Source organism: Pleurodeles waltl, chromosome 7 (genome assembly GCF_031143425.1).
Source record: "Pleurodeles waltl isolate 20211129_DDA chromosome 7, aPleWal1.hap1.20221129, whole genome shotgun sequence".
In the NCBI taxonomy this organism is placed as follows: domain Eukaryota; kingdom Metazoa; phylum Chordata; class Amphibia; order Caudata; family Salamandridae; genus Pleurodeles; species Pleurodeles waltl.
Window position 1 is genome coordinate 1,325,833,252 of NC_090446.1, and position 12,111 is coordinate 1,325,845,362.

The 12,111-nt window shown below is 45.0% G+C and overlaps 1 protein-coding gene across 1 annotated transcript in view; it reads right to left on the reverse strand.

Moving 5' to 3' along the window:
- MYADM (myeloid associated differentiation marker) overlaps positions 1 to 9,805 on the reverse strand; it is a 40,634-nt gene extending 30,829 nt beyond the window's left edge. The window contains exon 1 of the mRNA XM_069200671.1: positions 9,684 to 9,805. The gene's annotated coding sequence lies outside the window, so the exon portion shown is untranslated. The remainder of the gene's footprint in view (positions 1 to 9,683) is intronic.
- Positions 9,806 to 12,111: the final 2,306 nt, after the last annotated feature.

The window sequence follows — 12,111 nt, forward strand, 5'->3', positions numbered from 1 at the left end:
ATTCAGTGCCAGCATCCGCTCCAGTCCACTGTGATGCTGGAGTGCAGAACGCTTCCGAGGTCTTCTGTATCGCAACACTAGCAGGACTGGGTACGACTGATCGCCAGGTCAGAGAGCTCAGTGGGAACTTTCTCTGCCTTATATCACTGAAACACCTTAACTTCTAAAAAGTTGTAATGGGACATCTAAGAGTCAGGCTTGTATCGGGGCCTAACCTGAATGTTGCCTATCATAAATGGGGCATAACTACTGCCAGTAGATAGGGAAGTGGGACTCAGAGCTAACAATGTTAGAGTGGCGACATTAGGAGGGCTGTGTATATTGTTTGTGTACGTCAAATTTCACTTTGTGTTCGTATATAAATAGTACCTTTTCATAAAAGGGAATAACTGGCTGGACATTTATTTATTTATTATTTGCTGGAGATATTTTGAATCTTAAGCCTGTGTCCAACTTGCACCTACCTCTCCCAGCCTCCCCAAGAGCCTTAGACTGTCTGAGGCACGTGAGTACTTGGCTCAGCTGCTCAGGACCCATAGTAGAACTGGCTCAAAAGTAAAAGGCTTCAGCCACCACGATGGGGCCACACACATCTCAAGGAAAGGTATGGTTCTTGCACAGCATCCTCCAGGATAGCATATGTACGGATGGATATGTTGCACACCTCTCAAGGAGAGATATGTCCATTGTAGGGTGCACTACAGGATAGGAGCATGACAGCATGATATGTCCCACACATCTCCAGGAGAGAGTATGGTATGGATAGACTTGTCACACAGATCGCAAGAACAGGAATGACCCTTACACTGAGTACTCCAGACTAGAGTACAGTATAGATAGATATGTTGCATATAACTTAGGAAGAGCTATGGCCCCTCCCCAGCACACTCTAGGATAGCGGAATATTATGGCTAGATATGTCACATCTCAAGGAGAGGTATGACCCATATGCAGCACATTACAGCAGGGGTTCCCAACCTGTGGTCCTGGGACCCCTAGGGGTTTGCGAAACCTCCTCAGGGGATCCGTGACTGCTACGAAAATGAAATAATATTAACAGATTAAGTCCCCATCTTTCAGTAAAGACTCTATGGGGGGTCCCCGGATTCCAATAATGATTCAGTGGGGGTCCCCGGGTTCCAGTAATGATAAAGTTGGAGTCCACAGAAGTCAAAAGGTTGGGAACCACCGAAATACAGGGTACAGTATGGTATAGATAGATATATCACACATCTCTAGAAGAGGCATTGCCCATGCACTGCACACTCCAGGACAGAGTATGACATTGGTACCTCACAACCTCAAGGCTCACACGACTCCCCTTTTGTTCTCTAAATGTCACTGCACACAACTTCTCTGCTGCCCAAGTCTCCCAGTCATGAGATTGTTCACAAAGGGAAGGGGGATGGGTGAAGTGTCGGCAAGAAATTGAGTGGAGTTGGGACAGCAGGGACACACACAGTGCTTTGCTGATCATGCAGTCATATTTTTCCTTAAATGGACAATCAATTATCCACTCAAAAAGTCGCCATTTCATTAATTGTGGTTTATGACTCTTTCAGTATCCACCACTCGTGATACGTGCCATTCTGTCTACCAGGGTTTTGTTCACACTCATTGAGCAGGGTGATGGTCCATTCCTATAGGGCCTATCTATATATGTTTGCATTTAAAATATGCACTTAACAAGTATGCAAGAGAATACCAGTGGACACCCTTTCTACTTCATGCATTATGTCCGCACTACCCTCCAACAGTACCTCACACTCTTAATAGTGCCTCAAACCGCCTCCCACTGAGCATCACACTGCCACCAAAGAGTCCAATAATCCCCTTAAGAACTTTACGCTGTCTCCAACAATGTTACGCATCCACTTCATCAGTCTCATGCTGCTTGCATCAGCCTCTCACCACCTTCACCAGTCTCAAGCCATCTCAAACAGAGCGTAACGCAGCGAGCAACAGAGCCTCACACAGCCTCCAACAGGGCCTAATGCAGCTTACGTCAACGATGCAAGTTTGGAGTTGAATAGACTTGAGCACATAGCCCTTGCCTGAGCAATGTTAACACCAGCCACCTTTAATGAACATAAGATTCTGGGAAGCCCCCTTCACAGAACCAAGATCAATTATCTCAAACCGCTGAGTGAGTAATAAATGTACTGGCACCTGAAAGTTAGAAAATAAAATAGAACCAACAAAAAACAGGCCAAGGCTTGATTGTTCCTAGATAGATTGTACTAGATGAACACAGGCAGATGGAGACACAAGACGTTTAAGACAAAGGGCACTGCAAGCCTTTGTTGAAGGTACACAAAGGCTATTCTTGCTCAAGGACCTTTTCACAGACAGGACACGTCAGACCCAGAACAGTAGCTAAGAGGTGTTAAAATAGTTTCTAGTTGTCAACCGAAAGCAGGCTAGAGCATTGCTTCCCAGAACTTTGTTAGCTCTATCAGTTCTTTAAAAAAAAACAGAAGATATTCATGCATGAAGTGAAGGGACCACCCCTTCAAAATCTGCAGCCAGAGGGGAAGCAAAAGGTCTTGTGAAAGAATGATGGTCTCTAAGACAAATTCCTTTGTATTCACAATTGAGAACATTGGCTCATGCCTAAATATTTTTGAAGTTGACAACATTTGGCAGAATGTCCGTCTATGCTGACCCATGTAAGACATTTTTCAGATGCTTGATACAAGCCCCTGTGCGACCACTAGTGAAAAAGCCTAGTTTGACTCCAAATAATCTAGTTAACTTTAAACTCATTTTAACCTGTGCTTTCCTAGCAAAATGTGGAAGTGAAAGCAACGTTTTAACCGCAGGATAATCTTAAGAAGAACTTACTGTTCACAGATGTCGTCTGGCTTCAGTCCCAACTAAGTTACTGCAATTGCTTTGGTTAAATGAAAGAAACACGCTGCTAAACCTGAGGAATCGAATATTCTGCTGACAATCTCACCATAGATGGTGGGAGTTGGCAGCATTAGCTTATAATTAGTCCTCACCTTGGAGAAGGGTGCCCTAATTAGATGTGAACAGCAGGAGACCTGCAAGCTTCTGGGCTGGCCCCAGTGCTGAAAGTATCTCCTTTGTGGAATCTTCTGAAACGTAGATATCTAATAATGAGTGGTGACGAACAGCTGATGTTATACCAATGTGAAAAAAAACTTGCTTTTTGACAATATTTTCACATACCAAAACGTATGCAAGCATTTGAACATCCATCAGTGATGCTCAAAGTGTTGAGGTTGGTAAAAAGCAACGCTGTGGACAAAGTCCTGTCAGCTTTGAGCAAACAAATGCAAACGCATGTGATCAGGCCTTGAACTCAACCGCAAAATGGTCATGATTGTAGTGAGGGCTAACCATCTTTTAAGAAACCCTGAGGACTAGTTACCCCTCCAAACAATCTGTTTTTCTGTACTGGCATTCTTGTGGGCTTCAACACCAGGGCACCTGGGTTCAAAAAAGTGGTGTGATGTGAGAGCCGGATGTGGTTTCTCCAGACTGGAAAAGTGCTGAAGTCATCACTCTGTCATGGAAAGGTATGTATGTATACATGTGGTATTTTTAGAGCGGGAACGTACCCGAAAGGCAGCTGCCCTTTGTACAAAGTCAAAGGCAAAATTGCAGTCAATGGATGACGAAAGGACATCAGAGCAGTGCGAGTGGACAATGACTCTTGTTTCACTGTAGAGTCTTGGAGGCCGATTGCAACCATCAAGTTTCATGAGTCTGAGGGCCTGAACAGTACTTCTGAAGTTTGTTTCTGGGAGGAACAATTTCACTTTCTTTACTAGAGAAAGTTGGTACCAGACAATCTTGGCATTTTGGTAAGGTGTTTCTTCAAGAGGAGGTTGTTATCCAGACTAAATCAGAAAACATCAGCATTGGGTAAGCACTTTAACATATCCAGGTTCATGTTGTACAGCCAGGTTTGGTGTACTTGTTGCTTGTTGTTCTGGGCAAATAGCATGAATCTTCTTTTGGTGGAGTAGAGATTCAGACACATGGTGGATATACGTGTATGGATACGGTGCAGGCAGTGTTTGAGGTGGTGGATGTCTGGTGAAGTGGAGACTTTGAAGCAGAGTTGAGTGTCATCAGCAAACTGATGAATTTTAATGCAGTTTAAAGTGCTAAATGTAAAGATTGAAGGTAACGGGGAACAAGATAGTACCCTTAGGGACTCCACAGATGATGGGGTCTTCTGAGAACTGGAGGTACGCATGAACGAAATGGTAAAAGCTGTCATTTGAGTAGGTAGGAGAACAACCAGTACAGAATGTTGCTCGTGAATCCCATAAGAGACTTTAGGATCAGGATGAGGGAAGGATGATTAAAGGAGTAGAAAGGAGCTGGGATGTCAAGCCAGTAAAGACTGTTGCATGTGAATCCCATAAGAAACCTTATTGTGAGGGTGAGGATGAGGAAGGGATGTCTGAAGGAGTTGAAAGCAGCGGGGAAGGTCCTGCCAGTGTCAGGAGGCAGCCATCATCAATGTGGGCAAGCAGACGTTGTGTAAGGTTTTTAAGATAGCTGTCTCTTTGCTGCAGCCTGACCTGAAGCCTGATGAGTCCTTTCTTTTGCCACCACTGCTCATGTTTGTGTTTTATAAAGAGATGATTGACGATGCTGTGATACTTGAATGGTGTTTATACTGCTTTTATTTATCTTGCCGGTAGGTGACAGGACCATCACCACTAGTAAGTCACAGCCTCATCCCACATTAATTATAGGTAGTAAATATGATATTATACTGCATCTGCATATATACTATTAAAGTAAAAAAAAATGCACAATAAAACCTGTTATTTGGAGCTAGTGTAGTACACAAAATCAGACGTGGCACTACAGTGCAAATGCCAAACCCCATCTCATCACTATAGAAGAGTTCAGATGCGTCTTGGCCATCAAGATTACCATACACTCTCTTGGTTTTCTGCACTTCACACGCTGAGTCTTTGCAATGAGACAATGCACTGGGTCTGCTTGAACATGGGTTTTATTTATAAGTGCATGTGCACATGGCATAAACCAGTTCTGCAGACAGATGGGAGAGAGAGAGGGAGGGAGTGAGGGGTAGTATGATTGTTTCGGGGCCTTGCCTCTACTGAGTCATGAAGGGCCTCCTTACACTAAGCAATGGTAACAAACAGCTGACACTGGTAAACGTTGCAGGCCTACGTTTAGGTGAAACTAATGAGTGTAATGTGCCTGAGCCATGGAAAATCAAAAAAACTTATTTTTCAAATGATGTTTTGAAAGAGTTTTAAAAGAAATTACGTTCAGAGACACTTTGCTTTCTAATGGCTACATCTATGGGCCTATGCCTCGTTCCTCAGTGACGTAACGAAACTTGAGGGGGGTAGGGGACTGCAAAGTACACGGAGCACCTTGGAGCTCGGGGGTCCCCCGCACCGTTAGCGCTGCAGGGGCCTTTGTTACGTCACTGTTGTTTATGGCGGCTGCCGTGGCAGCAAAAAAAATGGAGGCTGGTTCATTTCACCTTTTACCCTGAAGTGAACAGAGATATAGCTTGACTAACACGCAAAATGTGCACTGCACTTTCAGCACTGTGTGCCAACAGTGGTCGATAACAAGGTGCAGCCAGAGTCGATAGCCATGGCCACAGAAGAAGAGGGATCTTCCTAATAAAAACAAACGCAGGATAGGAACTATGATCTAGAAAACCCCTCACAAACAGATTGTGCCTCTGTGATCTTTACATCTGGTCAGAAGGCAATCCGTGCCCATTAGCCCGCTATGAACTCCACCTGACCATTCAAATTGTGGCAAATCCCATGTATGACTTTGTAAACAAATATACATGCCCTAGTTTACAGGGCGTTTGGTTCACTTTAGGCAGAATGCCGCAACAGCAGGGCAGGGGCTGGGAAGGGCTGGGCTAAGCAGATGTTCAACAGACGAGCTCAGTTCACTCTCGAGAGGACCCAGACAGTCTCCGCGGTGTCAGTCTGCGAGGGGCTGGGCCTCCTCGCTGCCTGCTGGCAAGTATCCATAGTACCTGTCTGAGAGGGGCGCAGTCTCCACGGCTTAACCTGCCTCAAAAACACCGTCTCGAGAGGTGCCCGTTCTCCACAGTGCCAGCTTCAGAGTAGCCCAGCCTGAAGAGAAGCAGCGCGAGAGTGAACCCATGGCACCAGTTCGAGAGAAGCCACGGCTCCAGTCTCAGAGGGCCCAAGTTTCCAAAGACTCTCCTTCTCCAGGGGCCCAGCTCCCAAGGGGGACAGTCCTCCACAGTGAACGCTTGAGAGGGAGCCCGGTCCCCACAGCGCCTCCGCCATCCTCCCCCGGCTTTAGCAGAATACTAGAGCTATGAGATGCCCGAGTCCTATCCGGATAACCCATCTAGAGAACTTTGGTCAATCACATACGTTTGTGGCTGGAAAGCACTTTCTGGTCATCGGCACTGGATGACCCTAGCACCTGGGCATGTTTTGGTTCACACAGTGTGCATATGACATACATGACAATGGACCCGATTTAGGCGGGAGACTCGGGATTTTTAAAGCAGAAAAATAAATGGCTTTATTTTGACTGTCTGCCACCTTAAATTGCCTCTGCGTCAATAGGGGTCAGTGGAGAGAAATACATTCTCCCAATTATTTCTTGAAAATCTCCCGCTTTCCCCTTTTAAAATGTTGACATGTATGCTATGTCCCGACATATTGATGATAATTACTTAAAATTCCTCAGATGATTTTGCATGTCTTCAAGTGTTTTGCATTTACTATGTTCATGGATGTAATTGCACATAGTAACTTTTTAATGTCTACACATTTCTTTGCTGTATTTCTGAGACCTGCAGTTTCCGCACAACACTTCTCAAGGCTACACATTCTCCATATCTCTTTGCTAATAGCTACACATTCTCCATACCAGTTACCTTAATAACTACAAATACCCCAATACCTGCTATTATGTACAAAATCTGCATAGCACACTGCCAGTCACTACAGGTGTGCTGCAAAACCCTTGTAAATGACACAACTGCCTCATAAACACTATTGTAGCTACAAATGCTGCATAGATCACTGCTAAGGGCTACAAATTCCCCTTGAAACACTTAAAGCTACAACTATTGCATAGCCACTGCTATTGACTACAAATGCTGCATCCAACACTGCTAAGGGCTGCAGATGCCCTACACCTCACTGCTAATAGCTACAAATGATGTGCAGCATACCGTTAAGGGCTGCAAAAACCCCATAGCCAGGCCCACTGGAATTTTGTGATTGTGTGGCCGTGGTAATTTTCACACAAGTATAGATTTGCTGCATTTGCCACATAATCTATCATCTGCTGCATTATCTGCAGATTTTAACAAAAAAATGTTTCTAGCTCAAACGGTTCAAAAGTTACTAAAATGCAGACACGTGTGGCCTTGCAGTGGAAGGCCCTTTGCAAAGCCGGACTGGTCACCTTTCTGTTGTTAATTGCTATACTTGGGTATTAAAATGGTACTAATGAGGTACAACTAATGCCCAATGTTACCTACGAATGGGGGGGGAATGTTTCCCAGCACGAGAGAAGCTCCAGGATTGGCCTGAGTGGGCTGAACTGCCACTCAGTTAGTGACTGGGAGCCTGAACTGCCACTCAGTTAGTGACCCGGGTGTGGAACACAGCACAGGTAGAGAGTTCTAAGTGCGCATGTCGGTTTGGGTGGCCTAAGACAGACGGCCAAACCGACATGCACCTTTACAGTGCATCAACTACTCCTCCTCCCCCTGCTGATGCAGGGGATGGTCCTGCCCCACCCTAGACTCAGCAGACTGGCTAAGTGAAAAAATAAAATGAGAATAAAATACTTTTATTATGGATGTATTTTTCTGCTGCGTTTCAGCAGTGGGACAATGCTCCTCCGCCATAACAGAGGGGCCACACCTGATGATCTGGCAAATAGTTAAATGGGCCAGTACCACCTTATAAATTGCTTCTACAACCCCTTCACCCATGGCTTAATGATACAAAGATGCTTTTTGTGTGAATGTGTCGCTATCATTTTCCATAGATTGGATTTCTGTTAAACTCCACAGGCTGCACTCAGGAGTAACATTCCTTGTGATCAAGACCCTGGAGACCCACTGACTTCAAAAACAGGGGGCTCGCTGAAACACTAGCACTTCCATCACTAATGTTTTGTTACAATGATGATAGGGCAGGAAAAAATTACTGTTAAAATGGTATATCTTCATTAACAAACAGGTTTTCAGGAACGTGCGAAAGCATCTTTTTTGTTAAGCTCGGCGATGGCAGGCAAACAGTTCTAGGACTTAGGTGTTGAGATTTAGGAGGGGTTTGCGAACAATTTTGTGAATGCTGATGCAGGGGATGGCCCTGCCCCACCCTAGACTCAGCAGACTGGCTAAGTGGAAAAATAAAATGATAATAAAATACTTTTATTATGGATGTATTTTTCTGCTGCCTTTCAGCAGTGGGACGACGCTCCTCTGCCATAACAGAGGGGCCACACCTGATAATCTGGCAAATAGTTAAATGGGCCAGTACCACCTTATAAATTGCTTCTACAGACCCTTCACCCATGGCTTAATGATACAGAGATGCTTTTTGTGTGAATGTGTCGCTATCATTTCCCATAGATCGGATTTCTGTTAAACTCCACAGGCTGCACTCAGGAGTAAAGTTCCTTGTGATCAAGACCCTGGAGTCCCACTGACTTTAAAAACAGGAGTCTCACTGAAAACAGAAACACTCCCCCAGAAAACAACAGGTGAGCATCCCAATCAGTCCAAAGCATCCTTCACTGTCAATGTACCCCAGGCTCCTCACACCGAATCCCTGTAACCCCAACTCCTCAGATTCATGTGCCCAAAGGTCCTCAAACTGTCCTCATACCCAAAGCTCCCACACTTCCCAGGTCTCCCAGTTCCTTACACTGCCCCCCATCCAAAGCTCCTCACACTCTGGGTCCATGTGCTTCAAACGGTTCACGGCGCACCCACGCCTACAGCATCCTGCGCTGGCCACGTGCCACAAGCTCCTCACAATTTTCCTCATGTCCGAAAGCATCTTTCCCTGTCAATGAGCCTCCAAAACCACGGAAAGTCTCTTTATGGTATCAGACACTGTTGAAAAAGAGAGAGAGTTCGCTGACACTCCCGGAGAGAGCCGTAAACCTCCCTTCTCACACAACACACCCCTCGGTAAATCGTCTTTCACTAACAACACAGCTCCCGTGTCCACATTTTCACAAGTAATTTCACCCCACTGACCCGTGAAGCCCAGTATGTTACAAATGGAAATTGAAACTTATACCTAAAATGTTTTCAACTTTGAGTGCGCAGAATGCACACGTCCAGCGCAAATATCTAAATATGACATCACCCACCCCATTCTCCTTAAGCAAGATGGGTCCACTTACCTTTGCAGCCCTCCCTAATAATACCCCCAATCAAATGAATTTCAATTTACAGTTGAGAAGCACGCCCCTCCTCTCAAACCAAAAAATATCTCGCTTTTAAAATATAAGTAATAACTCGACTTTTGTACCACCTATTAAAGAGGGCTCATCATCGGCGGCAGAGACGGAACACATTGCTTTAAGTAGAACTGTATCCCGCGGCGTCATTAGGGCATCTGGGTTTAAAAAGCACACGCCTGTCGTTGTTCTGCAACAAATAGCTGGCCTGAACTTACCCTGTCCTTCTTAAAGCAGAAGAAGCGAAGATATCTGTCCTCGTCTGCAGTCAACAGGGAGTGTGCCTAGGCTCAGGGAGTCTCCTCAGAGCAGACAGAGCTGGGTGGAGAGCGAGGGCGTGGCAGCCAGGCATTGCTGCAAGGGATCATGGCAAAACTCTCTCTGCTTGCAGGGCGGGGCCCTGCTGTGCGAACATCTGCCAGAAACTCACCGCATCTGCTGCGGTTGAGTCAAGAACAGAAAACACATCTTTGTGTTTCTTCCCAGGTTGTTGCCCCGTTACTAAAATGTTTTGCTGCATTTTTCAAACAGGAAGCTTAGTTTTAAAACTAAAGGTAAAAGAACAAAATTAAAGAAATGCAATGTTAAACGTATAGTGAGTGTACCAGGTCTGTCTACTTTGCCCCACCTTTTTTCCGACTTCACAAATGGACTGTTTATATTCGCCATTTTAGGCTAATTATTAACTGCAAATATATACTTTGTATTTTTTGGTGTAACAAATCTATTTTCTAATTTTCTGTCTCTGCACCGAATTGGAATGCTTCTGATGTGTTCTATTCTCACAACAGAAGGCAAAAGCTGACGTGTATAGCAAACAATCGAAATCGTATAATCAGTGGAGTACCTATCAGTAGTGCAGCAAGTGCAGTGGCACCAGGGTGCGAAGTATGAGAACACCATGCATCCCAATTATATTTATTTTTAACTGCCCTGGAGAGGCTGAGTGTGCGTTTCCTGGTTTGCTACAGGGCCCATGACAGCTTTGCTTAGAGAAACGACTGCTATTGCAGACATTTCAATTTGTTGCATAAAAAGATTAAGAAACGCTGGCACTTCCATCACTAATGTTTTGTTACAATGATAATAGCGCAGGAAAAAATGACTGTTAAAAAGGAAAAAAACGGTATATCTTCATAAACAAACAGGTTTTCAGGAACGTGCAAAAACATATTTTTTGTTAAGCTCGGCGATGGCAGGCAAACAGTTCTAGGACCTAGGTGTTGAGATTTAGGAGGGGTTTGCGAACAATTTTGTGAATGGTGAAGATTTGTTACTATGGTGGGGTGTAGATAAAGGGAATGGATAAACTATACTAAGTTCAATAACTGAAACCTTCTCAAAACTGTGCTCCCGTAATAAGAACTTTGCACATCCGTAGGAGTCTGGGATTTAGGAATGTCCATTCTGTACTCACTTATTATGTAGGCCTGCTTGCAGTGCTTAGTTTGTGCTTGTTGTTTCCGGTGCCGAGCACCGGCACTTATTTGTGAGGGCCGGGGCTTATTCTTATGCCTCAAGCATTTGCTGCGAGCAAAAGACACATATGGGAAAGATGGAAGAAGGAAAAACTAAAAAGCGTCATAAAGGGAGAAAGTAGAAAGTTGCAGGACTAGCTGAAGGTGCAGGGGTGGCCGTAAATGGATTGAAGAGGCCCGAGACGGCTTCAGGGTTACGCTGCCTCAGTATTTAGTGCTGGCAGAGTTAATTACCGCCGTCTCGTGTTTGAGAGAAGGGCTTTGAGCACCAGCACCTCTTTATTTACAAATTAAGCACTGCCTGCTTGTCCAGGAAAGCCACCATCACGTGGAACACAGCACACTCTTTACTGACTCTCTGGTACATGGGGAATCACTTCAGTGAATTCCACTTCATGGAAACATCTGCCAACTGTGAGGAGGCAGCTGAGTGCAGACTTACGGTGGGAGGCAGACAAGAGGTAAAGAAGAGATGGTTGTTCCAGTGGGGCAAAAAGGGCAAAGCGCATGGAAGTCATGGAAGTCATTTAGAGGTACCCCTGGCACTGCCTTTGCGACCTCTGGCCTCAGAGGTGGACATTCAGCCCTAGGAACACGGTGTCAGCTCGTCTTTTACGATATCAGTTAAGGCTCCACTCTCTTTGTTTTCTGCCAGTGTTTGATTACACTAAGAGTTAATAATAATATGTTATTCACTATCAGTGTAATTATAAATGAGTGTATTTAGCTGGAATATGCCCTTCTATGGCAGTGAGCTAAGTAAAAAATGCTTTTAAATGTATGTTGTGTGCGTGCTTGCAGGTGAGAGTCTGTTTATGTGAATTTGTATGTAGTGTGTATGAGTGAAAGTGGAGGTCAAAGGGCGTCTGATGTCACTTCTGCTACCCCTTGCATTTCGGGGAATTGACGTGCATGTCAAAGCACTGCCAGTGGAGAAGGGATGTGGGCAACAGACTGCTCTGCTGCACTCCAGCAGTCCTGGAAGGGAGTCATTGACACCACTCCATTACGTGCATGCAAAAGGCCGCTTTTATTGGGGGCAAGTTGGGCTAACACTTATGTTTTTCTGCTGAGCTGCACATGGTAATATGTCCTAACCAACTCTCTAACATTTATTACTAACCCTTCCTCCCACCCCTAACCAGTTCCAAGTCAAACGTATCCCACC